At 37.6% G+C, this 23,857-nt stretch overlaps 21 non-coding genes across 21 annotated transcripts; all 21 read left to right on the top strand.

Annotated features, from left to right (window-relative positions):
* Positions 1-1,379: 1,379 nt before the first annotated feature.
* On the top strand, positions 1,380-1,451 carry trnac-gca (transfer RNA cysteine (anticodon GCA)). The gene has a single exon. It is a non-coding gene; the product is annotated as a tRNA-Cys (tRNA).
* Positions 1,452-2,032: 581 nt separating this feature from the next.
* On the top strand, positions 2,033-2,104 carry trnay-gua (transfer RNA tyrosine (anticodon GUA)). Its single transcript has one exon. It is a non-coding gene; the product is annotated as a tRNA-Tyr (tRNA).
* A 3,585-nt stretch (positions 2,105-5,689) lies between these two features.
* On the top strand, positions 5,690-5,761 carry trnac-gca (transfer RNA cysteine (anticodon GCA)). The gene has a single exon. It is a non-coding gene; the product is annotated as a tRNA-Cys (tRNA).
* Positions 5,762-6,342: 581 nt separating this feature from the next.
* Positions 6,343-6,414, top strand: trnay-gua (transfer RNA tyrosine (anticodon GUA)). Its single transcript has one exon. It is a non-coding gene; the product is annotated as a tRNA-Tyr (tRNA).
* An 801-nt stretch (positions 6,415-7,215) lies between these two features.
* Positions 7,216-7,287, top strand: trnac-gca (transfer RNA cysteine (anticodon GCA)). The gene has a single exon. It is a non-coding gene; the product is annotated as a tRNA-Cys (tRNA).
* Positions 7,288-7,591: 304 nt separating this feature from the next.
* trnac-gca (transfer RNA cysteine (anticodon GCA)) lies at positions 7,592-7,663 on the top strand. Its single transcript has one exon. It is a non-coding gene; the product is annotated as a tRNA-Cys (tRNA).
* Positions 7,664-8,243: 580 nt separating this feature from the next.
* Positions 8,244-8,315, top strand: trnac-gca (transfer RNA cysteine (anticodon GCA)). Its single transcript has one exon. It is a non-coding gene; the product is annotated as a tRNA-Cys (tRNA).
* Positions 8,316-9,065: 750 nt separating this feature from the next.
* trnac-gca (transfer RNA cysteine (anticodon GCA)) lies at positions 9,066-9,137 on the top strand. Its single transcript has one exon. It is a non-coding gene; the product is annotated as a tRNA-Cys (tRNA).
* A 579-nt stretch (positions 9,138-9,716) lies between these two features.
* On the top strand, positions 9,717-9,788 carry trnac-gca (transfer RNA cysteine (anticodon GCA)). Its single transcript has one exon. It is a non-coding gene; the product is annotated as a tRNA-Cys (tRNA).
* Positions 9,789-10,533: 745 nt separating this feature from the next.
* On the top strand, positions 10,534-10,605 carry trnac-gca (transfer RNA cysteine (anticodon GCA)). The gene has a single exon. It is a non-coding gene; the product is annotated as a tRNA-Cys (tRNA).
* Positions 10,606-11,184: 579 nt separating this feature from the next.
* On the top strand, positions 11,185-11,256 carry trnac-gca (transfer RNA cysteine (anticodon GCA)). Its single transcript has one exon. It is a non-coding gene; the product is annotated as a tRNA-Cys (tRNA).
* A 745-nt stretch (positions 11,257-12,001) lies between these two features.
* trnac-gca (transfer RNA cysteine (anticodon GCA)) lies at positions 12,002-12,073 on the top strand. The gene has a single exon. It is a non-coding gene; the product is annotated as a tRNA-Cys (tRNA).
* A 420-nt stretch (positions 12,074-12,493) lies between these two features.
* trnac-gca (transfer RNA cysteine (anticodon GCA)) lies at positions 12,494-12,565 on the top strand. The gene has a single exon. It is a non-coding gene; the product is annotated as a tRNA-Cys (tRNA).
* Positions 12,566-12,986: 421 nt separating this feature from the next.
* Positions 12,987-13,058, top strand: trnac-gca (transfer RNA cysteine (anticodon GCA)). The gene has a single exon. It is a non-coding gene; the product is annotated as a tRNA-Cys (tRNA).
* A 1,653-nt stretch (positions 13,059-14,711) lies between these two features.
* On the top strand, positions 14,712-14,783 carry trnac-gca (transfer RNA cysteine (anticodon GCA)). The gene has a single exon. It is a non-coding gene; the product is annotated as a tRNA-Cys (tRNA).
* A 2,680-nt stretch (positions 14,784-17,463) lies between these two features.
* Positions 17,464-17,535, top strand: trnac-gca (transfer RNA cysteine (anticodon GCA)). The gene has a single exon. It is a non-coding gene; the product is annotated as a tRNA-Cys (tRNA).
* Positions 17,536-17,956: 421 nt separating this feature from the next.
* On the top strand, positions 17,957-18,028 carry trnac-gca (transfer RNA cysteine (anticodon GCA)). Its single transcript has one exon. It is a non-coding gene; the product is annotated as a tRNA-Cys (tRNA).
* Positions 18,029-18,449: 421 nt separating this feature from the next.
* trnac-gca (transfer RNA cysteine (anticodon GCA)) lies at positions 18,450-18,521 on the top strand. The gene has a single exon. It is a non-coding gene; the product is annotated as a tRNA-Cys (tRNA).
* A 3,173-nt stretch (positions 18,522-21,694) lies between these two features.
* On the top strand, positions 21,695-21,766 carry trnac-gca (transfer RNA cysteine (anticodon GCA)). The gene has a single exon. It is a non-coding gene; the product is annotated as a tRNA-Cys (tRNA).
* A 421-nt stretch (positions 21,767-22,187) lies between these two features.
* Positions 22,188-22,259, top strand: trnac-gca (transfer RNA cysteine (anticodon GCA)). The gene has a single exon. It is a non-coding gene; the product is annotated as a tRNA-Cys (tRNA).
* A 422-nt stretch (positions 22,260-22,681) lies between these two features.
* trnac-gca (transfer RNA cysteine (anticodon GCA)) lies at positions 22,682-22,753 on the top strand. The gene has a single exon. It is a non-coding gene; the product is annotated as a tRNA-Cys (tRNA).
* The last annotated feature ends 1,104 nt before the right edge of the window (positions 22,754-23,857 follow it).

The raw sequence follows: 23,857 nt of genomic DNA, 5'->3' as shown, positions 1-23,857 counted from the left end.
GGGTAGATGACTTTTTTTCCCAATATGTTACTCAGGGAAAATTGTCCCTTATTAGACAATTTCTCACGTTCAAATCCTGGCACCCCCTTTTAATCAAGTACTTTCTAAATGTATCTTGAGAGAGGGAGTACTCCTTTTTTGGTTATGTTACTCAGTCTAAAATGTCACTCATTCAATGTTTTTTTCTCTGTCAGACAGTTCCTAACAGAGGTGGAAGTGCAATAGACTTCAGATCTATAGTTCTCAGATTGTAATATTTTTGTCATCTTGAAATCAAATACTTTATGGGTATGTTTTCAGAGAGAGAGTGTTCTTGATGAGCTTCTGTTGATATCCAGCTGTAATGTCCCTTATTAGACAATTTTTCCACCTTTAGACAGTTTCTAGCAGAGGGGGTATAGCTCAGTGGTAGAGCATTTGACTGCAGATCAAGAGGTCCCAGGTTCAACTCCTGATGCACCTTTAATTCAAGATTTTTCAAAGAGTTGTTTGAGGGTAGAGGACTTTTTTCCCCAATATGTTACTCAGGGAAAATTGTACCTTATTAGACAATTTCTCACGTTCAAATCCTGGCACCCCCTTGAAATCAAGTACTTTCTAAATGTATCTTGAGAGAGGGAGTACTCCTTTTTTGGTTATGTTACTCAGTCTAAAATGTCCCTCATTCAGTGTTTTTTTCTCTGTCAGACAGTTCCTAACAGAGGTGGAAGTGCAATAGACTTCAGATCTATAGGTCTCAGTTTGTAATATTTTTGTCATCTTGAAATCAAATACTTTATGGGTATGTTTTCAGAGAGAGAGTGTTCTTGATGAGCTTCTGTTGATATCCAGCTGTATTGTCCCTTATTAGACAATTTTTCCACCTTTAGACCAGTTTCTAGCAGAGGGGGTATAGCTCAGTGGTAGACCTTTTGACTGCAGATCAAGAGGTCCCAGTTTCAAATCCTGATGCCCCCTTTAAAATAAAGATTTTTCAAATAGTAGTTTGAGGGTAGAGGACTTTTTTTCCCAATATGTTATTCAGGGAAAATTGTCCCTTATTAGACAATTTCTCACGTTCAAATCCTGGCACCCCCTTGAAATCAAGTACTTTCTAAATGAATCTTGAGAGAGGGAGTACTCCTTTTTTGGTTATGTTACTCAGTCTAAAATGTCCCTCATTAGATGGTTATTCTCTGTCAGACAGTTCCTAACAGAGGTTGAAGTGCAACAGACTTCAGATCTATAGTTCTCAGATTGTAATATTTTTGTCATCTTGAAATCAAATACTTTATGGGTATGTTTTCAGAGAGAGAGTGTTCTTTATTAGTTTTTGTTGATATCCAGCTATAATGTCCCTTATTAGACAATTTTTCCACCTTTAGACAGTTTCTAGCAGAGGGGGTATAGCTCAGTGGTAGAGCATTTGACTGCAGATCAAGAGGTCCCAGGTTCAAATCCTGATGCCCCCTTTAAATCAAGATTTTTCAAAGAGTTGTTTGAGGGTAGAGGACTTTTTTCCCCAATATGTTACTCAGGGAAAATGGTCCCTTATTAGACAATTTCTCACGTTCAAATCCTGGCACCCCCTTGAAATCAAGTACTTTCTAAGTGTATCTTGAGAGAGGGAGTACTCCTTTTTTTGGTTATGTTACTCAGTCTAAAATGTCCCTCATTCAATGTTTTTTTCACTGTCAGACAGTTCCTAACAGAGGTGGAAGTGCAATAGACTTCAGATCTATAGGTCTCAGATTGTAATATTTTTGTCATCTTGAAATCAAGTACTTTCTCAGTGTTTCTTGAGAGAGGGTGTGCTCTGCAAAAATGTCCCTCATTAGATGGTTATTCTCTGTCAGACAGTTCCTAACAGAGGTTGAAGTGCAACAGACTTCAGATCTATAGTTCTCAGATTGTAATATTTTTGTCATCTTGAAATCAAATACTTTATGGGTATGTTTTCAGAGAGAGAGTGTTCTTTATTAGTTTTTGTTGATATCCAGCTATAATGCCCCTTATTAGACAATTTTTCCACCTTTAGACAGTTTCTAGCAGAGGGGGTATAGCTCAGTGGTAGAGCATTTGACTGTAGATCAAGAGGTCCCAGGTTCAAATCCTGATGCCTCCTTGAAATCAAGTACTTTCTAAGTGTATCTTGAGAGAGGGAGTACTCCTTTTTTTGGTTATGTTACTCAGTCTAAAATGTCCCTCATTCAATGTTTTTTTCACTGTCAGACAGTTCCTAACAGAGGTGGAAGTGCAATAGACTTCAGATCTATCGGTCTCAGTTTGTAATATTTTTGTCATCTTGAAATCAAATACTTTATGGGTATGTTTTCAGAGAGAGAGTGTTCTTGATTAGCTTCTGTTGATATCCTGCTGTAATGTCCCTTATTAGACCATTTTTCCGCCTTTAGACATTTTCTAGCAGAGGGGCTATAGCTCAGTGGTAGAGCATTTGACTGCAGATCATGAGGTCCCAGTTTCAAATCCTAATGACCCCTTTAAATCAAGTTTTTTCAAAGAGTTGTTTGAGGGTAGAGGACTTTTTTTCCCAATATGTTACTCAGGGAAAATTGTCCCTTATTAGACAATTTCTCACGTTCAAATCCTGGCACCCCCTTGAAATCAAGTACTTTCTAAGTGTATCTTGAGAGAGGGAGTACTCCTTTTTTTGGTTATGTTACTCAGTCTAAAATGTCCCTCATTCAATGTTTTTTTCTCTGTCAGACAGTTCCTAACAGAGGTGGAAGTGCAATAGACTTCAGATCTATAGGTCTCAGATTGTAATATTTTTGTCATCTTGAAATCAAGTACTTTCTCAGTGTTTCTTGAGAGAGGGTGTGCTCTGCAAAAATGTCCCTCATTAGATGGTTATTCTCTGTCAGACAGTTCCTAACAGAGGTTGAAGTGCAACAGACTTCAGATCTATAGTTCTCAGATTGTAATATTTTTGTCATCTTGAAATCAAATACTTTATGGGTATGTTTTCAGAGAGAGAGTGTTCTTGATGAGCTTCTGTTGATATCCAGCTGTAATGTCCCTTATTAGACAATTTTTCCACCTTTAGACAGTTTCTAGCAGAGGGGGTATAGCTCAGTGGTAGAGCATTTGACTGCAGATCAAGAGGTCCCAGGTTCAACTCCTGATGCACCTTTAATTCAAGATTTTTCAAAGAGTTGTTTGAGGGTAGAGGACTTTTTTCCCCAATATGTTACTCAGGGAAAATTGTACCTTATTAGACAATTTCTCACGTTCAAATCCTGGCACCCCCTTGAAATCAAGTACTTTCTAAATGTATCTTGAGAGAGGGAGTACTCCTTTTTTGGTTATGTTACTCAGTCTAAAATGTCCCTCATTCAGTGTTTTTTTCTCTGTCAGACAGTTCCTAACAGAGGTGGAAGTGCAATAGACTTCAGATCTATAGGTCTCAGTTTGTAATATTTTTGTCATCTTGAAATCAAATACTTTATGGGTATGTTTTCAGAGAGAGAGTGTTCTTGATGAGCTTCTGTTGATATCCAGCTGTATTGTCCCTTATTAGACAATTTTTCCACCTTTAGACCGTTTCTAGCAGAGGGGGTATAGCTCAGTGGTAGACCTTTTGACTGCAGATCAAGAGGTCCCAGTTTCAAATCCTGATGCCCCCTTTAAAATAAAGATTTTTCAAATAGTAGTTTGAGGGTAGAGGACTTTTTTTCCCAATATGTTATTCAGGGAAAATTGTCCCTTATTAGACAATTTCTCACGTTCAAATCCTGGCACCCCCTTGAAATCAAGTACTTTCTAAATGAATCTTGAGAGAGGGAGTACTCCTTTTTTGGTTATGTTACTCAGTCTAAAATGTCCCTCATTCAATGTTTTTTTCACTGTCAGACAGTTCCTAACAGAGGTGGAAGTGCAATAGACTTCAGATCTATCGGTCTCAGTTTGTAATATTTTTGTCATCTTGAAATCAAATACTTTATGGGTATGTTTTCAGAGAGAGAGTGTTCTTGATTAGCTTCTGTTGATATCCTGCTGTAATGTCCCTTATTAGACCATTTTTCCGCCTTTAGACATTTTCTAGCAGAGGGGCTATAGCTCAGTGGTAGAGCATTTGACTGCAGATCATGAGGTCCCAGTTTCAAATCCTAATGACCCCTTTAAATCAAGTTTTTTCAAAGAGTTGTTTGAGGGTAGAGGACTTTTTTTCCCAATATGTTACTCAGGGAAAATTGTCCCTTATTAGACAATTTCTCACGTTCAAATCCTGGCACCCCCTTGAAATCAAGTACTTTCTAAGTGTATCTTGAGAGAGGGAGTACTCCTTTTTTTGGTTATGTTACTCAGTCTAAAATGTCCCTCATTCAATGTTTTTTTCTCTGTCAGACAGTTCCTAACAGAGGTGGAAGTGCAATAGACTTCAGATCTATAGGTCTCAGATTGTAATATTTTTGTCATCTTGAAATCAAGTACTTTCTCAGTGTTTCTTGAGAGAGGGTGTGCTCTGCAAAAATGTCCCTCATTAGATGGTTATTCTCTGTCAGACAGTTCCTAACAGAGGTTGAAGTGCAACAGACTTCAGATCTATAGTTCTCAGATTGTAATATTTTTGTCATCTTGAAATCAAATACTTTATGGGTATGTTTTCAGAGAGAGAGTGTTCTTGATGAGCTTCTGTTGATATCCAGCTGTAATGTCCCTTATTAGACAATTTTTCCACCTTTAGACAGTTTCTAGCAGAGGGGGTATAGCTCAGTGGTAGAGCATTTGACTGCAGATCAAGAGGTCCCAGGTTCAACTCCTGATGCACCTTTAATTCAAGATTTTTCAAAGAGTTGTTTGAGGGTAGAGGACTTTTTTCCCCAATATGTTACTCAGGGAAAATTGTACCTTATTAGACAATTTCTCACGTTCAAATCCTGGCACCCCCTTGAAATCAAGTACTTTCTAAATGTATCTTGAGAGAGGGAGTACTCCTTTTTTGGTTATGTTACTCAGTCTAAAATGTCCCTCATTCAGTGTTTTTTTCTCTGTCAGACAGTTCCTAACAGAGGTGGAAGTGCAATAGACTTCAGATCTATAGGTCTCAGTTTGTAATATTTTTGTCATCTTGAAATCAAATACTTTATGGGTATGTTTTCAGAGAGAGAGTGTTCTTGATGAGCTTCTGTTGATATCCAGCTGTATTGTCCCTTATTAGACAATTTTTCCACCTTTAGACCGTTTCTAGCAGAGGGGGTATAGCTCAGTGGTAGACCTTTTGACTGCAGATCAAGAGGTCCCAGTTTCAAATCCTGATGCCCCCTTTAAAATAAAGATTTTTCAAATAGTAGTTTGAGGGTAGAGGACTTTTTTTCCCAATATGTTATTCAGGGAAAATTGTCCCTTATTAGACAATTTCTCACGTTCAAATCCTGGCACCCCCTTGAAATCAAGTACTTTCTAAATGAATCTTGAGAGAGGGAGTACTCCTTTTTTGGTTATGTTACTCAGTCTAAAATGTCCCTCATTAGATGGTTATTCTCTGTCAGACAGTTCCTAACAGAGGTTGAAGTGCAACAGACTTCAGATCTATAGTTCTCAGATTGTAATATTTTTGTCATCTTGAAATCAAATACTTTATGGGTATGTTTTCAGAGAGAGAGTGTTCTTTATTAGTTTTTGTTGATATCCAGCTATAATGTCCCTTATTAGACAATTTTTCCACCTTTAGACAGTTTCTAGCAGAGGGGGTATAGCTCAGTGGTAGAGCATTTGACTGCAGATCAAGAGGTCCCAGGTTCAAATCCTGATGCCCCCTTTAAATCAAGATTTTTCAAAGAGTTGTTTGAGGGTAGAGGACTTTTTTCCCCAATATGTTACTCAGGGAAAATGGTCCCTTATTAGACAATTTCTCACGTTCAAATCCTGGCACCCCCTTGAAATCAAGTACTTTCTAAGTGTATCTTGAGAGAGGGAGTACTCCTTTTTTTGGTTATGTTACTCAGTCTAAAATGTCCCTCATTCAATGTTTTTTTCACTGTCAGACAGTTCCTAACAGAGGTGGAAGTGCAATAGACTTCAGATCTATAGGTCTCAGATTGTAATATTTTTGTCATCTTGAAATCAAGTACTTTCTCAGTGTTTCTTGAGAGAGGGTGTGCTCTGCAAAAATGTCCCTCATTAGATGGTTATTCTCTGTCAGACAGTTCCTAACAGAGGTTGAAGTGCAACAGACTTCAGATCTATAGTTCTCAGATTGTAATATTTTTGTCATCTTGAAATCAAATACTTTATGGGTATGTTTTCAGAGAGAGAGTGTTCTTTATTAGTTTTTGTTGATATCCAGCTATAATGCCCCTTATTAGACAATTTTTCCACCTTTAGACAGTTTCTAGCAGAGGGGGTATAGCTCAGTGGTAGAGCATTTGACTGTAGATCAAGAGGTCCCAGGTTCAAATCCTGATGCCTCCTTGAAATCAAGTACTTTCTTTTCTAAGTGTATCTTGAGAGAGGGAGTACTCCTTTTTTGGTTATGTTACTCAGTCTAAAATGTCCCTCATTCAATGTTTTTTTCACTGTCAGACAGTTCCCAACAGAGGTTGAAGTGCAACAGACTTCAGATCTATAGTTCTCAGATTGTAATATTTTTGTCATCTTGAAATCAAATACTTTATGGGTATGTTTTCAGAGAGAGAGTGTTCTTTATTAGTTTTTGTTGGTATCCAGCTATAATGTCCCTTATTAGACAATTTTTCCACCTTTAGACAGTTTCTAGCAGAGGGGGTATAGCTCAGTGGTAGAGCATTTGACTGCAGATCAAGAGGTCCCATGTTCAAATCCTGATGCACTTTTAATTCAAGATTTTTCAAAGAGTTGTTTGAGGGTAGAGGACTTTTTTCCCCAATATGTTACTCAGGGAAAATTGTCCCTTATTAGACAATTTCTCACGTTCAAATCCTGGCACCCCCTTGAAATCAAGTACTTTCTAAATGTATCTTGAGAGAGGGAGTACTCCTTTTTTGGTTATGTTACTCAGTCTAAAATGTCCCTCATTCAGTGTTTTTTTCTCTGTCAGACAGTTCCTAACAGAGGTGGAAGTGCAATAGACTTCAGATCTATAGGTCTCAGTTTGTAATATTTTTGTCATCTTGAAATCAAATACTTTATGGGTATGTTTTCAGAGAGAGAGTGTTCTTTATTAGTTTTTGTTGATATCCAGCTATAATGCCCCTTATTAGACAATTTTTCCACCTTTAGACAGTTTCTAGCAGAGGGGGTATAGCTCAGTGGTAGAGCATTTGACTGCAGATCAAGAGGTCCCAGGTTCAAATCCTGATGCCCCCTTGAAATCAAGTACTTTCTAAGTGTATCTTGAGAGAGGGAGTACTCCTTTTTTGGTTATGTTACTCAGTCTAAAATGTCCCTCATTCAGTGTTTTTTTCTCTGTCAGACAGTTCCTAACAGAGGTGGAAGTGCAATAGACTTCAGATCTATAGGTCTCAGTTTGTAATATTTTTGTCATCTTGAAATCAAATACTTTATGGGTATGTTTTCAGAGAGAGAGTGTTCTTGATGAGCTTCTGTTGATATCCAGCTGTAATGTCCCTTATTAGACAATTTTTTCCGCCTTTAGATCGTTTCTAGCAGAGGGGGTATAGCTCAGTGGTAGAGCATTTGACTGCAGATCAAGAGGTCCCAGGTTCAAATCCTGATGCCCCCTTTAAATCAAGATTTTTCAAAGAGTTGTTTGAGGGTAGAGGACTTTTTTTCCCAATATGTTACTCAGGGAAAATTGTCCATTATTAGACAATTTCTCACGTTCAAATCCTGGCACCCCCTTGAAATCAAGTACTTTCTAAGTGTATCTTGAGAGAGGGAGTACTCCTTTTTTTGGTTATGTTACTCAGTCTAAAATGTCCCTCATTCAATGTTTTTTCTCTGTCAGACAGTTCCTAACAGAGGTGGAAGTGCAATAGACTTCAGATCTATAGGTCTCAGATTGTAATATTTTTGTCATCTTGAAATCAAGTACTTTCTCAGTGTTTCTTGAGAGAGGGTGTGCTCTGCAAAAATGTCCCTCATTAGATGGTTATTCTCTGTCAGACAGTTCCTAACAGAGGTGGAAGTGCAATAGACTTCAGATCTATCGGTCTCAGTTTGTAATATTTTTGTCATCTTGAAATCAAATACTTTATGGGTATGTTTTCAGAGAGAGAGTGTTCTTTATTAGTTTTTGTTGATATCCAGCTATAATGTCCCTTATTAGACAATTTTTCCACCTTTAGACAGTTTCTAGCAGAGGGGGTATAGCTCAGTGGTAGAGCATTTGACTGCAGATCAAGAGGTCCCAGGTTCAAATCCTGATGCCCCCTTTAAATCAAGATTTTTCAAAGAGTTGTTTGAGGGTAGATGACTTTTTTTCCCAATATGTTACTCAGGGAAAATTGTCCCTTATTAGACAATTTCTCACGTTCAAATCCTGGCACCCCCTTGAAATCAAGTACTTTCTAAATGTATCTTGAGAGAGGGAGTACTCCTTTTTTGGTTATGTTACTCAGTCTAAAATGTCCCTCATTCAATGTTTTTTCTCTGTCAGACAGTTCCTAACAGAGGTGGAAGTGCAATAGACTTCAGATCTATAGTTCTCAGATTGTAATATTTTTGTCATCTTGAAATCAAATACTTTATGGGTATGTTTCAGAGAGAGAGTGTTCTTTATTAGTTTTTGTTGATATCCAGCTATAATGTCCCTTATTAGACAATTTTTCCACCTTTAGACAGTTTCTAGCAGAGGGGGTATAGCTCAGTGGTAGAGCATTTGACTGCATATCAAGAGGTCCCAGGTTCAAATCCTGATGCACTTTTAATTCAAGATTTTCAAAGAGTTGTTTGAGGGTAGAGGACTTTTTTCCCCAATATGTTACTCAGGGAAAATTGTCCCTTGGAAGTGCAATAGACTTCAGATCTATAGGTCTCAGTTTGTAATATTTTTGTCATCTTGAAATCAAATACTTTATGGGTATGTTTTCAGAGAGAGAGTGTTCTTGATGAGCTTCTGTTGATATCCAGCTGTAATGTCCCTTATTAGACAATTTTTCCGCCTTTAGATCGTTTCTAGCAGAGGGGGTATAGCTCAGTGGTAGAGCATTTGACTGCAGATCAAGAGGTCCCAGGTTCAAATCCTGATGCCCCCTTTAAATCAAGATTTTTCAAAGAGTTGTTTGAGGGTAGAGGACTTTTTTTCCCAATATGTTACTCAGGGAAATTGTCCCTTATTAGACAATTTCTCACGTTCAAATCCTGGCACCCCCTTGAAATCAAGTACTTTCTAAGTGTATCTTGAGAGAGGGAGTACTCCTTTTTTTGGTTATGTTACTCAGTCTAAAATGTCCCTCATTCAATGTTTTTTCTCTGTCAGACAGTTCCTAACAGAGGTGGAAGTGCAATAGACTTCAGATCTATAGGTCTCAGATTGTAATATTTTTGTCATCTTGAAATCAAGTACTTTCTCAGTGTTTCTTGAGAGAGGGTGTGCTCTGCAAAAATGTCCCTCATTAGATGGTTATTCTCTGTCAGACAGTTCCTAACAGAGGTGGAAGTGCAATAGACTTCAGATCTATCGGTCTCAGTTTGTAATATTTTTGTCATCTTGAAATCAAATACTTTATGGGTATGTTTTCAGAGAGAGAGTGTTCTTTATTAGTTTTTGTTGATATCCAGCTATAATGTCCCTTATTAGACAATTTTTCCACCTTTAGACAGTTTCTAGCAGAGGGGGTATAGCTCAGTGGTAGAGCATTTGACTGCAGATCAAGAGGTCCCAGGTTCAAATCCTGATGCCCCCTTTAAATCAAGATTTTTCAAAGAGTTGTTTGAGGGTAGATGACTTTTTTTTCCCAATATGTTACTCAGGGAAAATTGTCCCTTATTAGACAATTTCTCACGTTCAAATCCTGGCACCCCCTTGAAATCAAGTACTTTCTAAATGTATCTTGAGAGAGGGAGTACTCCTTTTTTGGTTATGTTACTCAGTCTAAAATGTCCCTCATTCAATGTTTTTTTCTCTGTCAGACAGTTCCTAACAGAGGTGGAAGTGCAATAGACTTCAGATCTATAGTTCTCAGATTGTAATATTTTTGTCATCTTGAAATCAAATACTTTATGGGTATGTTTTCAGAGAGAGAGTGTTCTTTATTAGTTTTTGTTGATATCCAGCTATAATGTCCCTTATTAGACAATTTTTCCACCTTTAGACAGTTTCTAGCAGAGGGGGTATAGCTCAGTGGTAGAGCATTTGACTGCATATCAAGAGGTCCCAGGTTCAAATCCTGATGCACTTTAATTCAAGATTTTTCAAAGAGTTGTTTGAGGGTAGAGGACTTTTTTCCCCAATATGTTACTCAGGGAAAATTGTCCCTTATTAGACTTCAGATCTATAGGTCTCAGTTTGTAATATTTTTGTCATCTTGAAATCAAATACTTTATGGGTATGTTTTCAGAGAGAGAGTGTTCTTGATGAGCTTCTGTTGATATCCAGCTGTAATGTCCCTTATTAGACAATTTTTCCGCCTTTAGACCGTTTCTAGCAGAGGGGGTATAGCTCAGTGGTAGAGCATTTGACTGCAGATCAAGAGGTCCCAGGTTCAAATCCTGATGCCCCCTTTAAATCAAGATTTTTCAAATAGTTGTTTGAGGGTAGAGGACTTTTTTTCCCAATATGTTACTCAGGGAAATTGTCCCTTATTAGACAATTTCTCACGTTCAAATCCTGGCACCCCCTTGAAATCAAGTACTTTCTAAGTGTATCTTGAGAGAGGGAGTACTCCTTTTTTTGGTTATGTTACTCAGTCTAAAATGTCCCTCATTCAATGTTTTTTCTCTGTCAGACAGTTCCTAACAGAGGTGGAAGTGCAATAGACTTCAGATCTATAGGTCTCAGATTGTAATATTTTTGTCATCTTGAAATCAAGTACTTTCTCAGTGTTTCTTGAGAGAGGGTGTGCTCTGCAAAAATGTCCCTCATTAGATGGTTATTCTCTGTCAGACAGTTCCTAACAGAGGTGGAAGTGCAATAGACTTCAGATCTATCGGTCTCAGTTTGTAATATTTTTGTCATCTTGAAATCAAATACTTTATGGGTATGTTTTCAGAGAGAGAGTGTTCTTTATTAGTTTTTGTTGATATCCAGCTATAATGTCCCTTATTAGACAATTTTTCCACCTTTAGACAGTTTCTAGCAGAGGGGGTATAGCTCAGTGGTAGAGCATTTGACTGCAGATCAAGAGGTCCCAGGTTCAAATCCTGATGCCCCCTTTAAATCAAGATTTTTCAAAGAGTTGTTTGAGGGTAGATGACTTTTTTTTCCCAATATGTTACTCAGGGAAAATTGTCCCTTATTAGACAATTTCTCACGTTCAAATCCTGGCACCCCCTTGAAATCAAGTACTTTCTAAATGTATCTTGAGAGAGGGAGTACTCCTTTTTTGGTTATGTTACTCAGTCTAAAATGTCCCTCATTCAATGTTTTTTTCTCTGTCAGACAGTTCCTAACAGAGGTGGAAGTGCAATAGACTTCAGATCTATAGTTCTCAGATTGTAATATTTTTGTCATCTTGAAATCAAATACTTTATGGGTATGTTTTCAGAGAGAGAGTGTTCTTTATTAGTTTTTGTTGATATCCAGCTATAATGTCCCTTATTAGACAATTTTTCCACCTTTAGACAGTTTCTAGCAGAGGGGGTATAGCTCAGTGGTAGAGCATTTGACTGCATATCAAGAGGTCCCAGGTTCAAATCCTGATGCACTTTTAATTCAAGATTTTTCAAAGAGTTGTTTGAGGGTAGAGGACTTTTTTCCCCAATATGTTACTCAGGGAAAATTGTCCCTTATTAGACTTCAGATCTATAGGTCTCAGTTTGTAATATTTTTGTCATCTTGAAATCAAATACTTTATGGTATGTTTTCAGAGAGAGAGTGTTCTTGATGAGCTTCTGTTGATATCCAGCTGTAATGTCCCTTATTAGACAATTTTTCCGCCTTTAGACCGTTTCTAGCAGAGGGGGTATAGCTCAGTGGTAGAGCATTTGACTGCAGATCAAGAGGTCCCAGGTTCAAATCCTGATGCCCCCTTTAAATCAAGATTTTTCAAATAGTTGTTTGAGGGTAGAGGACTTTTTTTCCCAATATGTTACTCAGGGAAATTGTCCCTTATTAGACAATTTCTCACGTTCAAATCCTGGCACCCCCTTGAAATCAAGTACTTTCTAAATGTATCTTGAGAGAGGGAGTACTCCTTTTTTGGTTATGTTACTCAGTCTAAAATGTCCCTCATTAGATGGTTATTCTCTGTCAGACAGTTCCAAACAGAGGTTGAAGTGCAACAGACTTCAGATCTATACTTCTCAGATTGTAATATTTTTGTCATCTTGAAATCAAATACTTTATGGGTATGTTTTCAGAGAGAGAGTGTTCTTTATTAGTTTTTGTTGATATCCAGCTATAATGTCCCATATTAGACAATTTTTCCACCTTTAAACAGTTTCTAGCAGAGGGGGTATAGCTCAGTGGTAGAGCATTTGACTGCAGATCAAGAGGTCCCAGGTTCAAATCCTGATGCCCCCTTTAAATCAAGATTTTTCAAAGACTTGTTTGAGGGTAGATGACTTTTTTCCCAATATGTTACTCAGGGAAAATTGTCCCTTATTAGACAATTTCTCACGTTCAAATCCTGGCACCCCCTTGAAATCAAGTACTTTCTAAATGTATCTTGAGAGAGGGAGTACTCCTTTTTTGGTTATGTTACTCAGTCTAAAATGTCCCTCATTCAATGTTTTTTTCTCTGTCAGACAGTTCCTAACAGAGGTGGAAGTGCAATAGACTTCAGATCTATAGGTCTCAGTTTGTAATATTTTTGTCATCTTGAAATCAAATACTTTATGGGTATGTTTTCAGAGAGAGAGTGTTCTTGATGAGCTTCTGTTGATATCCAGCTGTAATGTCCCTTATTAGACAATTTTTCCGCCTTTAGACCGTTTCTAGCAGAGGGGGTATAGCTCAGTGGTAGAGCATTTGACTGCAGATCAAGAGGTCCCAGGTTCAAATCCTGATGCCCCCTTTAAATCAAGATTTTTCAAAGAGTTGTTTTAGGGTAGAGGACTTTTTTTCCCAATATGTTACTCAGGGAAAATTGTCCCTTATTAGACAATTTCTCACGTTCAAATCCTGGCACCCCCTTGAAATCAAGTACTTTCTAAATGTATCTTGAGAGAGGGAGTACTCCTTTTTTGGTTATGTTACTCAGTCTAAAATGTCCCTCATTCAATGTTTTTTTCTCTGTCAGACAGTTCCTAACAGAGGTGGAAGTGCAATAGACTTCATATCTATAGTTCTCAGATTGTAATATTTTTGTCATCTTGAAATCAAATACTTTATGGGTATGTTTTCAGAGAGAGAGTGTTCTTTATTAGTTTTTGTTGATATCCAGCTATAATGTCCCTTATTAGACAATTTTTCCACCTTTAGACAGTGTCTAGCAGAGGGGGTATAGCTCAGTGGTAGAGCATTTGACTCCAGATCAAGATGTCCCAGCTTCAAATCCTGATGCACCTTTAATTCAAGATTTTTCAAAGAGTTGTTTGAGGGTAGAGGACTTTTTTTCCCAATCAAATACTTTATGGGTATGTTTTCAGAGAGAGAGTGTTCTTGATTAGCTTCTGTTCATATCCTGCTGTAATGTCCCTTATTAGACAATTTTTCCGCCTTTAGACAGTTTCTAGCAGAAGGGCTATAGCTCAGGGGTAGAGCATTTGACTGCAGATCAAGAGGTCCCAGGTTCAAATCCTGATGCCCCCTTTAAATCAAGTTTTTTCAAAGAGTTGTTTGAGGGTAGAGGACTTTTTTTCCCAATATGTTACTCAGGGAAAATTGTCCCTTATTAGACAATTTCTCACGTTCAAATCCTGGCACCCCCTTGAAATCAAGTACTTTCTAAATGTATCTTGAGAGAGGGAGTACTCCTTTTTTGGTTATGTTACTCAGTCTAAAATGTCCCTCATTCAATGTTTTTTTCTCTGTCAGACAGTTCCTAACAGAGGTGGAAGTGCAATAGACTTCAGATCTATAGTTCTCAGATTGTAATATTTTTGTCATCTTGAAATCAAATACTTTATGGGTATGTTTTCAGAGAGAGAGTGTTCTTTATTAGTTTTTGTTGATATCCAGCTATAATGTCCCTTATTAGACAATTTTTCCACCTTTAGACAGTTTCTAGAAGAGGGGGTATAGCTTAGTGGTAGAGCATTTGACTGCAGATCAAGAGGTCCCAGGTTCAAATCCTGATGCCCCCTTTAAAATAAAGATCTTTCAAATAGTTGTTTGAGGGTAGAGGACTTTTTTTCCCAATATGTTATTCAGGGAAAATTGTCCCTTATTAGACAATTTCTCACGTTCAAATCCTGGCACCCCCTTGAAATCAAGTACTTTCTAAATGAATCTTGAGAGAGGGAGTACTCCTTTTTTGGTTATGTTACTCAGTCTAAAATGTCCCTCATTAGATGGTTATTCTCTGTCAGACAGTTCCAAACAGAGGTTGAAGTGCAACAGACTTCAGATCTATAGTTCTCAGATTGTAATATTTTTGTCATCTTGAAATCAAATACTTTATGGGTATGTTTTCAGAGAGAGAGTGTTCTTTATTAGTTTTTGTTGATATCCAGCTATAATGTCCCTTATTAGACAATTTTTCCACCTTTAGACAGTTTCTAGCAGAGGGGGTATAGCTCAGTGGTAGAGCATTTGACTGCAGATCAAGAGGTCCCAGGTTCAAATCCTGATGCCCCCTTTAAATCAAGATTTTTCAAAGAGTTGTTTGAGGGTAGATGACTTTTTTCCCAATATGTTACTCAGGGAAAATTGTCCCTTATTAGACAATTTCTCACGTTCAAATCCTGGCACCCCCTTGAAATCAAGTACTTTCTAAATGTATCTTGAGAGAGGGAGTACTCCTTTTTTGGTTATGTTACTCAGTCTAAAATGTCCCTCATTCAATGTTTTTTTCTCTGTCAGACAGTTCCTAACAGAGGTGGAAGTGCAATAGACTTCAGATCTATAGTTCTCAGATTGTAATATTTTTGTCATCTTGAAATCAAATACTTTATGGGTATGTTTTCAGAGAGAGAGTGTTCTTTATTAGTTTTTGTTGATATCCAGCTATAATGTCCCTTATTAGACCATTTTTCCACCTTTAGACAGTTTCTAGCAGAGGGGGTATAGCTCAGTGGTAGAGCATTTGACTGCAGATCATGAGGTCCCAGGTTCAAATCCTGATGCCCCCTTTAAATCAAGTTTTTTCAAAGAGTTGTTTGAGGGTAGAGGCCTTTTTTTCCCAATATGTTACTCAGGGAAAATTGTCCCTTATTAGACAATTTCTCACGTTCAAATCCTGGCACCCCCTTGAAATCAAGTACTTTCTAAGTGTATCTTGAGAGAGGGAGTACTCCTTTTTTTGGTTATGTTACTCAGTCTAAAATGTCCCTCATTCAATGTTTTTTTCTCTGTCAGACAGTTCCTAACAGAGGTGGAAGTGCAATAGACTTCAGATCTATAGGTCTCAGATTGTAATATTTTTGTCATCTTGAAATCAAGTACTTTCTCAGTGTTTCTTGAGAGAGGGTGTGCTCTGCAAAAATGTCCCTCATTAGATGGTTATTCTCTGTCAGACAGTTCCTAACAGAGGTTGAAGTGCAACAGACTTCAGATCTATAGTTCTCAGATTGTAATATTTTTGTCATCTTGAAATCAAATACTTTATGGGTATGTTTTCAGAGAGAGAGTGTTCTTTATTAGTTTTTGTTGATATCCAGCTATAATGCCCCTTATTAGAACATTTTTCCACCTTTAGACAGTTTCTAGCAGAGGGGGTATATCTCAGTGGTAGAGCATTTGACTGCAGATCAAGAGGTCCCAGGTTCAAATCCTGATGCCCCCTTGAAATCAAGTACTTTCTAAGTGTATCTTGAGAGAGGGAGTACTCCTTTTTTTGGTTATGTTACTCAGTCTAAAATGTCCCTCATTCAATGTTTTTTTCTCTGTCAGACAGTTCCTAACAGAGGTGGAAGTGCAATAGACTTCAGATCTATAGGTCTCAGTTTGTAATATTTTTGTCATCTTGAAATCAAATACTTTATGGGTATGTTTTCAGAGAGAGAGTGTTCTTTATTAGTTTTTGTTGATATCCAGCTATAATGTCCCTTATTAGACAATTTTTCCACCTTTAGACAGTTTCTAGCAGAGGGGGTATAGCTCAGTGGTAGAGCATTTGACTCCAGATCAAGATGTCCCAGCTTCAAATCCTGATGCACCTTTAATTCAAGATTTTTCAAAGAGTTGTTTGAGGGTAGAGGACTTTTTTTCCCAATCAAATACTTTATGGGTATGTTTTCAGAGAGAGAGTGTTCTTGATTAGCTTCTGTTCATATCCTGCTGTAATGTCCCTTATTAGACAATTTTTCCGCCTTTAGACAGTTTCTAGCAGAGGGGCTATAGCTCAGGGGTAGAGCATTTGACTGCAGATCAAGAGGTCCCAGGTTCAAATCCTGATGCCCCCTTTAAATCAAGTTTTTTCAAAGAGTTGTTTGAGGGTAGAGGACTTTTTTTCCCAATATGTTACTCAGGGAAAATTGTCCCTTATTAGACAATTTCTCACGTTCAAATCCTGGCACCCCCTTGAAATCAAGTACTTTCTAAATGTATCTTGAGAGAGGGAGTACTCCTTTTTTGGTTATGTTACTCAGTCTAAAATGTCCCTCATTCAATGTTTTTTTCTCTGTCAGACAGTTCCTAACAGAGGTGGAAGTGCAATAGACTTCAGATCTATAGTTCTCAGATTGTAATATTTTTGTCATCTTGAAATCAAATACTTTATGGGTATGTTTTCAGAGAGAGAGTGTTCTTTATTCGTTTTTGTTGATATCCAGCTATAATGTCCCTTATTAGACAATTTTTCCGCCTTTAGACAGTTTCTAGCAGAGGGGGTATAGCTCAGTGGTAGAGCATTTGACTGCAGATCAAGAGGTCCCAGGTTCAAATCCTGATGCACCTTTAATTCAAGATTTTTCAAAGAGTTGTTTGATGGTAGAGCACTTTTTCCCCCAATATGTTACTCAGGGAAAATTGTCCCTTATTAGACAATTTCTCACGTTCAAATCCTGGCACCCCCTTGAAATCAAGTACTTTCTAAATGTATCTTGAGAGAGGGAGTACTCCTTTTTTGGTTATGTTACTCAGTCTAAAATGTCCCTCATTCAGTGTTTTTTTCTCTGTCAGACAGTTCCTAACAGAGGTGGAAGTGCAATAGACTTCAGATCTATAGGTCTCAGTTTGTAATATTTTTGTCATCTTGAAATCAAATACTTTATGGGTATGTTTTCAGAGAGAGAGTGTTCTTGATGAGCTTCTGTTGATATCCAGCTGTAATGTCCCTTATTAGACAATTTTTCCGCCTTTAGACCGTTTCTAGCAGAGGGGGTATAGCTCAGTGGTAGAGCATTTGACTGCAAATCAAGAGGTCCCAGGTTCAAATCCTGATGCCCCCTTTAAATCAAGATTTTTCAAATAGTTGTTTGAGGGTAGAGGACTTTTTTTCCCAATATGTTACTCAGGGAAAATTGTCCCTTATTAGACAATTTCTCACGTTCAAATCCTGGCACCCCCTTGAAATCAAATACTTTCTAAATGTATCTTGAGAGAGGGAGTACTCCTTTTTTGGTTATGTTACTCAGTCTAAAATGTCCCTCATTAGATGGTTATTCTCTGTCAGACAGTTCCAAACAGAGGTTGAAGTGCAACAGACTTCAGATCTATAGTTCTCAGATTGTAATATTTTTGTCATCTTGAAATCAAATACTTTATGGGTATGTTTTCAGAGAGAGAGTGTTCTTTATTAGTTTTTGTTGATATCCAGCTATAATGTCCCATATTAGACAATTTTTCCACCTTTAAACAGTTTCTAGCAGAGGGGGTATAGCTCAGTGGTAGAGCATTTGACTGCAGATCAAGAGGTCCCAGGTTCAAATCCTGATGCCCCCTTTAAATCAAGATTTTTCAAAGAGTTGTTTGAGGGTAGATGACTTTTTTCCCAATATGTTACTCAGGGAAAATTGTCCCTTATTAGACAATTTCTCACGTTCAAATCCTGGCACCCCCTTGAAATCAAGTACTTTCTAAATGTATCTTGAGAGAGGGAGTACTCCTTTTTTGGTTATGTTACTCAGTCTAAAATGTCCCTCATTCAATGTTTTTTTCTCTGTCAGACAGTTCCTAACAGAGGTGGAAGTGCAATAGACTTCAGATCTATAGGTCTCAGTTTGTAATATTTTTGTCATCTTGAAATCAAATACTTTATGGGTATGTTTTCAGAGAGAGAGTGTTCTTGATGAGCTTCTGTTGATATCCAGCTGTAATGTCCCTTATTAGACAATTTTTCCGCCTTTAGACCGTTTCTAGCAGAGGGGGTATAGCTCAGTGGTAGAGCATTTGACTGCAGATCAAGAGGTCCCAGGTTCAAATCCTGATGCCCCCTTTAAATCAAGATTTTTCAAAGAGTTGTTTGAGGGTAGATGACTTTTTTCCCAATATGTTACTCAGGGAAAATTGTCCCTTATTAGACAATTTCTCACGTTCAAATCCTGGCACCCCCTTGAAATCAAGTACTTTCTAAATGTATCTTGAGAGAGGGAGTACTCCTTTTTTGGTTATGTTACTCAGTCTAAAATGTCCCTCATTCAATGTTTTTTTCTCTGTCAGACAGTTCCTAACAGAGGTGGAAGTGCAATAGACTTCAGATCTATAGTTCTCAGATTGTAATATTTTTGTCATCTTGAAATCAAATACTTTATGGGTATGTTTTCAGAGAGAGAGTGTTCTTTATTAGTTTTTGTTGATATCCAGCTATAATGTCCCTTATTAGACCATTTTTCCACCTTTAGACAGTTTCTAGCAGAGGGGGTATAGCTCAGTGGTAGAGCATTTGACTGCAGATCATGAGGTCCCAGGTTCAAATCCTGATGCCCCCTTTAAATCAAGTTTTTTCAAAGAGTTGTTTGAGGGTAGAGGCCTTTTTTTCCCAATATGTTACTCAGGGAAAATTGTCCCTTATTAGACAATTTCTCACGTTCAAATCCTGGCACCCCCTTGAAATCAAGTACTTTCTAAGTGTATCTTGAGAGAGGGAGTACTCCTTTTTTTGGTTATGTTACTCAGTCTAAAATGTCCCTCATTCAATGTTTTTTTCTCTGTCAGACAGTTCCTAACAGAGGTGGAAGTGCAATAGACTTCAGATCTATAGGTCTCAGATTGTAATATTTTTGTCATCTTGAAATCAAGTACTTTCTCAGTGTTTCTTGAGAGAGGGTGTGCTCTGCAAAAATGTCCCTCATTAGATGGTTATTCTCTGTCAGACAGTTCCTAACAGAGGTTGAAGTGCAACAGACTTCAGATCTATAGTTCTCAGATTGTAATATTTTTGTCATCTTGAAATCAAATACTTTATGGGTATGTTTTCAGAGAGAGAGTGTTCTTTATTAGTTTTTGTTGATATCCAGCTATAATGCCCCTTATTAGAACATTTTTCCACCTTTAGACAGTTTCTAGCAGAGGGGGTATATCTCAGTGGTAGAGCATTTGACTGCAGATCAAGAGGTCCCAGGTTCAAATCCTGATGCCCCCTTGAAATCAAGTACTTTCTAAGTGTATCTTGAGAGAGGGAGTACTCCTTTTTTTGGTTATGTTACTCAGTCTAAAATGTCCCTCATTCAATGTTTTTTTCTCTGTCAGACAGTTCCTAACAGAGGTGGAAGTGCAATAGACTTCAGATCTATAGGTCTCAGTTTGTAATATTTTTGTCATCTTGAAATCAAATACTTTATGGGTATGTTTTCAGAGAGAGAGTGTTCTTTATTAGTTTTTGTTGATATCCAGCTATAATGTCCCTTATTAGACAATTTTTCCACCTTTAGACAGTTTCTAGCAGAGGGGGTATAGCTCAGTGGTAGAGCATTTGACTCCAGATCAAGATGTCCCAGCTTCAAATCCTGATGCACCTTTAATTCAAGATTTTTCAAAGAGTTGTTTGAGGGTAGAGGACTTTTTTTCCCAATCAAATACTTTATGGGTATGTTTTCAGAGAGAGAGTGTTCTTGATTAGCTTCTGTTCATATCCTGCTGTAATGTCCCTTATTAGACAATTTTTCCGCCTTTAGACAGTTTCTAGCAGAGGGGCTATAGCTCAGGGGTAGAGCATTTGACTGCAGATCAAGAGGTCCCAGGTTCAAATCCTGATGCCCCCTTTAAATCAAGTTTTTTCAAAGAGTTGTTTGAGGGTAGAGGACTTTTTTTCCCAATATGTTACTCAGGGAAAATTGTCCCTTATTAGACAATTTCTCACGTTCAAATCCTGGCACCCCCTTGAAATCAAGTACTTTCTAAATGTATCTTGAGAGAGGGAGTACTCCTTTTTTGGTTATGTTACTCAGTCTAAAATGTCCCTCATTCAATGTTTTTTTCTCTGTCAGACAGTTCCTAACAGAGGTGGAAGTGCAATAGACTTCAGATCTATAGTTCTCAGATTGTAATATTTTTGTCATCTTGAAATCAAATACTTTATGGGTATGTTTTCAGAGAGAGAGTGTTCTTTATTCGTTTTTGTTGATATCCAGCTATAATGTCCCTTATTAGACAATTTTTCCGCCTTTAGACAGTTTCTAGCAGAGGGGGTATAGCTCAGTGGTAGAGCATTTGACTGCAGATCAAGAGGTCCCAGGTTCAAATCCTGATGCACCTTTAATTCAAGATTTTTCAAAGAGTTGTTTGATGGTAGAGCACTTTTTCCCCCAATATGTTACTCAGGGAAAATTGTCCCTTATTAGACAATTTCTCACGTTCAAATCCTGGCACCCCCTTGAAATCAAGTACTTTCTAAATGTATCTTGAGAGAGGGAGTACTCCTTTTTTGGTTATGTTACTCAGTCTAAAATGTCCCTCATTCAGTGTTTTTTTCTCTGTCAGACAGTTCCTAACAGAGGTGGAAGTGCAATAGACTTCAGATCTATAGGTCTCAGTTTGTAATATTTTTGTCATCTTGAAATCAAATACTTTATGGGTATGTTTTCAGAGAGAGAGTGTTCTTGATGAGCTTCTGTTGATATCCAGCTGTAATGTCCCTTATTAGACAATTTTTCCGCCTTTAGACCGTTTCTAGCAGAAGGGGTATAGCTCAGTGGTAGAGCATTTGACTGCAAATCAAGAGGTCCCAGGTTCAAATCCTGATGCCCCCTTTAAATCAAGATTTTTCAAATAGTTGTTTGAGGGTAGAGGACTTTTTTTCCCAATATGTTACTCAGGGAAAATTGTCCCTTATTAGACAATTTCTCACGTTCAAATCCTGGCACCCCCTTGAAATCAAATACTTTCTAAATGTATCTTGAGAGAGGGAGTACTCCTTTTTTGGTTATGTTACTCAGTCTAAAATGTCCCTCATTAGATGGTTATTCTCTGTCAGACAGTTCCAAACAGAGGTTGAAGTGCAACAGACTTCAGATCTATAGTTCTCAGATTGTAATATTTTTGTCATCTTGAAATCAAATACTTTATGGGTATGTTTTCAGAGAGAGAGTGTTCTTTATTAGTTTTTGTTGATATCCAGCTATAATGTCCCATATTAGACAATTTTTCCACCTTTAAACAGTTTCTAGCAGAGGGGGTATAGCTCAGTGGTAGAGCATTTGACTGCAGATCAAGAGGTCCCAGGTTCAAATCCTGATGCCCCCTTTAAATCAAGATTTTTCAAAGAGTTGTTTGAGGGTAGATGACTTTTTTCCCAATATGTTACTCAGGGAAAATTGTCCCTTATTAGACAATTTCTCACGTTCAAATCCTGGCACCCCCTTGAAATCAAGTACTTTCTAAATGTATCTTGAGAGAGGGAGTACTCCTTTTTTGGTTATGTTACTCAGTCTAAAATGTCCCTCATTCAATGTTTTTTTCTCTGTCAGACAGTTCCTAACAGAGGTGGAAGTGCAATAGACTTCAGATCTATAGGTCTCAGTTTGTAATATTTTTGTCATCTTGAAATCAAATACTTTATGGGTATGTTTTCAGAGAGAGAGTGTTCTTGATGAGCTTCTGTTGATATCCAGCTGTAATGTCCCTTATTAGACAATTTTTCCGCCTTTAGACCGTTTCTAGCAGAGGGGGTATAGCTCAGTGGTAGAGCATTTGACTGCAGATCAAGAGGTCCCAGGTTCAAATCCTGATGCCCCCTTTAAAATAAAGATTTTTCAAATAGTTGTTTGAGGGTAGAGGACTTTTTTTCCCAATATGTTATTCAGGGAAAATTGTCCCTTATTAGACAATTTCTCACGTTCAAATCCTGGCACCCCCTTGAAATCAAGTACTTTCTAAATGAATCTTGAGAGAGGGAGTACTCCTTTTTTGGTTATGTTACTCAGTCTAAAATGTCCCTCATTAGATGGTTATTCTCTGTCAGACAGTTCCAAACAGAGGTTGAAGTGCAACAGACTTCAGATCTATCGTTCTCAGATTGTAATATTTTTGTCATCTTGAAATCAAATACTTTATGGGTATGTTTTCAGAGAGAGAGTGTTCTTGATTAGCTTCTGTTGATATCCTGCTGTAATGTCCCTTATTAGACAATTTTTCCACCTTTAGACAGTTTCTAGCAGAGGGGGTATAGCTCAGTGGTAGAGCATTTGACTGCAGATCAAGAGGTCCCAGGTTCAAATCCTGATGCCCCCTTTAAATCAAGATTTTTCAAAGAGTTGTTTGAGGGTAGAGGACTTTTTTTTCCCAATCAAATACTTTATGGGTATGTTTTCAGAGAGAGAGTGTTCTTGATTAGCTTCTGTTGATATCCTGCTGTAATGTCCCTTATTAGACAATTTTTCCGCCTTTAGACAGTTTCTAGCAGAGGGGCTATAGCTCAGGGGTAGAGCATTTGACTGCAGATCAAGAGGTCCCAGGTTCAAATCCTGATGCCCCCTTTAAATCAAGTTCTTTCAAAGAGTTGTTTGAGGGTAGAGGACTTTTTTTCCCAATATGTTACTCAGGGAAAATTGTCCCTTATTAGACAATTTCTCACGTTCAAATCCTGGCACCCCCTTGAAATCAAGTACTTTCTAAATGTATCTTGAGAGAGGGAGTACTCCTTTTTTGGTTATGTTACTCAGTCTAAAATGTCCCTCATTCAATGTTTTTTTCTCTGTCAGACAGTTCCTAACAGAGGTGGAAGTGCAATAGACTTCAGATCTATAGTTCTCAGATTGTAATATTTTTGTCATCTTGAAATCAAATACTTTATGGGTATGTTTTCAGAGAGAGAGTGTTCTTTATTAGTTTTTGTTGATATCCAGCTATAATGTCCCTTATTAGACAATTTTTCCACCTTTAGACAGTTTCTAGCAGAGGGGGTATAGCTTAGTGGTAGAGCATTTAACTGCAGATCAAGAGGTCCCAGGTTCAAATCCTGATGCCCCCTTTAAAATAAAGATTTTTCAAATAGTTGTTTGAGGGTAGAGGACTTTTTTTCCCAATATGTTATTCAGGGAAAATTGTCCCTTATTAGACAATTTCTCACGTTCAAATCCTGGCACCCCCTTGAAATCAAGTACTTTCTAAATGAATCTTGAGAGAGGGAGTACTCCTTTTTTGGTTATGTTACTCAGTCTAAAATGTCCCTCATTAGATGGTTATTCTCCGTCAGACAGTTCCAAACAGAGGTTGAAGTGCAACAGACTTCAGATCTATCGTTCTCAGATTGTAATATTTTTGTCATCTTGAAATCAAATACTTTATGGGTATGTTTTCAGAGAGAGAGTGTTCTTTATTAGTTTTTGTTGATAT

The sequence above is a fragment of the Oncorhynchus kisutch genome, unplaced genomic scaffold, assembly GCF_002021735.2.
Source record: "Oncorhynchus kisutch isolate 150728-3 unplaced genomic scaffold, Okis_V2 scaffold1171, whole genome shotgun sequence".
In the NCBI taxonomy this organism is placed as follows: domain Eukaryota; kingdom Metazoa; phylum Chordata; class Actinopteri; order Salmoniformes; family Salmonidae; genus Oncorhynchus; species Oncorhynchus kisutch.
The sequence above is the reverse complement of the archived record's forward strand: the minus strand, read 5'-3'. Positions and strand labels throughout refer to the sequence as shown.